The sequence below is a fragment of the Oryx dammah genome, unplaced genomic scaffold (assembly GCF_014754425.2).
Source record: "Oryx dammah isolate SB20612 unplaced genomic scaffold, SCBI_Odam_1.1 HiC_scaffold_27, whole genome shotgun sequence".
Classification (NCBI taxonomy): domain Eukaryota; kingdom Metazoa; phylum Chordata; class Mammalia; order Artiodactyla; family Bovidae; genus Oryx; species Oryx dammah.
Genome location: NW_024070211.1, coordinates 41,207,515 through 41,212,405, shown reverse-complemented (window position 1 = coordinate 41,212,405; position 4,891 = coordinate 41,207,515). Strand labels below are relative to the sequence as shown.

At 44.9% G+C, this 4,891-nt stretch overlaps 1 non-coding gene across 1 annotated transcript; it reads right to left on the bottom strand.

Moving 5' to 3' along the window:
• Positions 1-256: 256 nt before the first annotated feature.
• LOC120855246 lies at positions 257-363 on the bottom strand. Its single transcript, XR_005719210.1, has one exon. It is a non-coding gene; the product is annotated as a U6 spliceosomal RNA (small nuclear RNA).
• Between the last annotated feature and the right edge of the window lie 4,528 nt (positions 364-4,891).

The following is a 4,891-nucleotide window of genomic DNA, read 5'->3' as shown; positions in this document are numbered from 1 at the left end:
CTCCAAAATCACTGCAGATGGTGATTGCAGCCATGAAATTAAAAGACGCTCACTCCTTGGAAGAAAAGTTATGAACAACCTAGACAGCATATTCAAAAGCAGAGACATTACTTTGCCGACTAAGGTCCATCTAGTCAAGGCTATGGTTTTTCCAGTAGTCATGTATGGATGTGAGAGTTGGACTGTGAAGAAGGCTGAGCGCCGAAGAATCGATGGTTTTGAACTGTGGTGTTGGAGAAGACTCTTTTTTTTTAAAAAAAATATGGAACGCTTCACGAATTTGCGTGTCATCCTTGCGCAGGGGCCATGCTAATCTTCTCTGTATCGTTCCGATTTTAGTATATGTGCTGCCGAAGTGAGCACTGGAGAAGACTCTTGAGAGTCCCTTGCACTGCAAGGAGATCCAACCAGTCCATTGTGAAGGAGATCAGCCCTGGGATTTCTTTGGAAGGAATGATGCTAAAGCTGAAGCTCCAGTCCTTTGGCCACCTCATGCGAAGAGTTGACTCACTGGAAAAGACTCTGATGCTGGGAGGGATTGGGGGCAGGAGGAGAAGGGGACGACAGAGGATGAGATGGCTGGATGGCATCACGGACTCGATGGACATGAGTCTGAGTGAACTCCGGGAGTTGGTGATGGACAGGGAGGCGTGGCGTGCTGCGATTCATGGGGTCGCATAGAGTCGGACACGACTGAGCGACTGAACTGAACTGAACTGAAGAACAATCTCTAACTGGGGCCTGGGGCAAGTAGGTAGGAAGATCAGTCATGTGAGTCGTAGATGAAGCAGGCACCGGTCAGGCAGAGGATGTACAGAGAGCAGAGAACAGCCATCTTGAACGGTCTGACCATACAGTAAACTAGGGCATGTGTGTATGTCTGTGCCTGTATGTGTGTAGGTATCTATATATTGACAAAGACGCCTCACTCGACCACACTTTATTCCATTTCACCTGAACCCTCTCTTTAACAAGAATTTGTTTTGCAAAATCTTGTTTTAGCAAGAATCTGCCAGTTTAAGAGAACTCCTCACAGTGCTGTTCTTGATACATATGCTAAATTAGTAGCCTCTTTCTTAACCACTCCCCAAATTTAAATAGTTTCCAAGCTTTTGGAATATACCCCTAGGTCTCATTTCAAGGCCCTAGATTCATGGCGGGATTTTTCACCCTCCCTTGAGAAAGAAAACGTCTTTCACATCTTTTTTTTTTTTTTTTTTTAATTGAGATTTAGCTGACTGTGTTAATCTCTGCCACTCAGAAAAGTGCCCAACCCCTACAGTTGCTCAGTCGTGTCTGACTCTGTGACACCATGGACTGCAGCATGCCAGGCCTCCCTGTCCATCACCAACTCCTGGAGTTCACCCAAACCCATGTCCACTGAGTCGGTGATGCCATCCAACCATCTCATCCTCTGTCCTTGTCCCCTTCTCCTCCTGCCTTCAATCCTTTCCAGCATCAGGGTCTTTTTAAATGAGTCAGCTCTTCGCATCAGGTGGCCAAAGTATTGGAGTTTCAGCTTCAACATCAGTCCTTCCAATGAATATTCAGGACTGACTTCCTTTAGGAGGGACTGGTTGGATTTCCTTGCAGTCCAAGGGACTAGCAAGAGTCTTCTCCAACACCACAGTTCAAAAACATCAATTCTTCGTTGCTCAGCTTTCTTTATAGTCCAGACACTTCAAATTTTAGTTAAGTGTATAGAGCAGCAATCCCCAAGTTTTTTGGCACCTGAGACCAGTTTCACGGAAGACAATTTTTCCATAGACCAGGGTAGGGGTGGAGGGGTTTCAGAATGGTTCAAGAGCATTACATTTATTATCCACTTTATTTCTATTATTATTACATTGTTATATATAATGAAATAATCAAACAACTCACCATCACTTGCCACTCACTAGGGTTTTGACAACCCAGAAACTAATCCCATCACCATAAAACCCAAGACTTTGAACCACGTAGCAGAGCAGTCCTGCTGGGTCCCTTACCTTGCTGTTCTCCACCTGTGTGTCCCTTCCTAATAAAGTCTCTTGCTTTGTTAGCACATGTCTCCTTGCACAATTCACTTCTGAGTATTAGACATGAGCCCACTCTCAGGCCCTGGAAGGGGACACCTTTCCTGCAACACTCAGTTCTTTGATTGAAAAGTATCAAAGAATTGGGGGAATGGAAACCAAGCAGAATGCTGTGGGGCCTTCTAAGGTACAAAAACCCTTCCGAGCCTCCCATTTCTTATTTGTAAAAAAAAAAGGCATTAGTCCCTTAGGCCTTTCCCTGGTTCCAAAAAGCACTCAAGCAGTTACTAATTAGAGAAATGAGGGAAAGCAGAAACAAAGGAAAAGCAATTAAATAGGAAAAGTAATTATACGCTAAACAATGTTCATTGATAAAGTAGAGTGCTGGTTCCTCTTAAATAAATTTACATAGCAATTGGATGCATATCTTTCAATTGTTAAGTTGGAAATGGTGACTACTGCTGACTAGAGTGTGTAGAGCCCAGACTGGTTGGAATCTGAAGGTTGGTGATTAAAATTCCCTAAACGTCACGCTGTTGCCTCACCACCAACCAATCAGAAGAAAGTCCCCAAGCTTCAACCCTTGCCCCAAATGTTGCCCCCAAAGCTACTTAGGAACTTGGGTCTTTTGAGAAAGAGCTACTCTTCTCCCTGTTTGACTTTGCAATCAAGGCTATATTTTCCTTCACCATAGTCTGGTGCCGGTTAAGTTGGCTTTGCTGTGCGGCATGAGAATTCAAGTTTAGTTCCACAAAAATTGTGGTGATTACTGAGGGAGAGCAAACCTGAGTGAGTATCTTACCTTGGCACATGGACTCCTCACTAGTTACGTCACTTGGATCCTCTCCAGCCAAGCCTGGACACATTTGCCTCACAGACTGTCCTGAGCACTTGCCGCGAACCCGCATCTGCCTCCGTGCTTTCCATTTCCATATTTCCTGATGAAGGAAACAAAAGATCCTGCTGTGTAAGATACCTCTGGTAAGAGGTGGGGTGACATCAATGTATTTTTTGCTACTGGGGTTCCTTGATTGGAATTTTCCTCTTTGGGGGGTTGGTTGTGAGAAGAAAGACATTTAAAAAAATATATTTTTTATTCATTTATTTTTTGGCTGTTCTGGGTCTTCACTGCTGCATGGGCTTCTTTTCTCTAGTTGCAGTAAGCGGGGGATGCTCTTTGTTGTGGTGGGTGGGCGTCTCATTGCAGTGGATTCCTTGTTGTGGAGCCCAGGTTCTAAGTGTGTGGGCTTCAGTAGTTGTGGAGCTCAGACTCATTAGTTGTGGGTCATGAGTCATGTCTGAATCATCCTGGATCAGGGATTGAACCCACATCCCCTGCATTGGCAGGCGGTTCCTATCCAGTTTACCACCAGGGAAGTCTGGTCATCTGATTTTGAGCAGAGGGCTGCTATCACAGGAAGGGGGCATGGGCGCATGCTCAGTTGTGTTCAACTCTTTTGTTACTCCATGAACTGTAGGCTGCCAGGCTCCTCTGTCCATGGGGTTTTTCAGGCAAGAATACTGGAGTGAGTTGCCGTTTCCTCCTCCAGGGGATCTTCCAGACCCAGGGATCCAACCCATGTCTCCTGCACTGTATCAACTAAAAAGATGCACAGTGTGAGAGTTGTAACTTAAGTTCTGTTTGGGGCAAAGATGAGGACTTCAGCCCAAGAGATAGGACCTCAGATAGCTCTGAGAGACTGCTCCAAAGAGGCAGTGAGGATCAGTATATAACATTTTGGTGAAGAGGGAGTTCAATGCAATTAAGTACTTCCTTTACAAAAGGTTTTCTACTAGTCATGAGGAGCTAATGTCACCCTGAAAGGATTTAGTGCTTTTCTAGATATGGGGAGATGCAAGGACTGAGATCACGAAATCAGTCCCTGAAAATATCTAACTATCTAAAGACCTGTTGCACCAGTTTCCCTGGAGCACAGAGTGCCTTACTCTCCACGCTGAATTCCCCTTAGGGGTTGTGACAGCAGCAGAAGCCCAGGGTTCAACCTCCACAGATTTTGCAGATGGTAAATGTCCTTTTTTGTCATTTTCCAGTTGTTGGCAAATGCTCTTGGCAAATGCTCATTTGTAGTTGACAACAGGCAGGTAGACTGTTTACTACTGAACCACCTGGGAAGCCCCACAGGAAGGGGGGACCCTTTCTGAAACAGGTAGGAAGGGGGCAGGGCACAAACTTTATTTATTTTTTATTTTGGCTGCACTGGGTCTGTATTGCAGTGCATGGGCTTTCTCTAGCTGTTGCACTTGGGCTCAGTAGTTGCAGCAGAGGACAACCATCACAGATCAAAAAGTGGGTGCTGGCCCAATTTCTGTAAATTCCTGCCCCTTTCTTAAAATAGTTTGAATAATCCTCCCGCTAATTAGTCTATGAAATTACCAACCAGTAAAAACTAACCATGCCATATTTCGGGGCCGCTCTCACTTTCTGAGATGGCCCACACACTGTAGAGTGTGCTTCTCTCTAAATAATTCTACTTCTTACCTATCACTTTACCTCTCACTGAATTCTTTCTGCAAAGAGACACCAAGAATCTGAGCTTCATTAAGTCCTGAGACCAGGTGTGTGATCTCAGTTAAAAGACTGTGGGTTCAAATCGATATCCGAGTAGCATGGTTTCATCATTTAAACTGGATTTTTACTTCTGGGTTGAGGAGTTCCTTGGCCATCTGGCACCACTTAAGTGGTAATTGGGAAACTCCCTGCTAGATTGAGGCTTGTTTGCACTTTTGCCCGGAATGGCAGGTAGGAAAGTTTCCATCCTAGCGCTAGGGAACTTGCTACCCTTAGAAGTTACCAGATATGGATCTGCCAGTCTGTCTCTAGTAATACTGGCCATGACTAGAAACAATTCCACCTT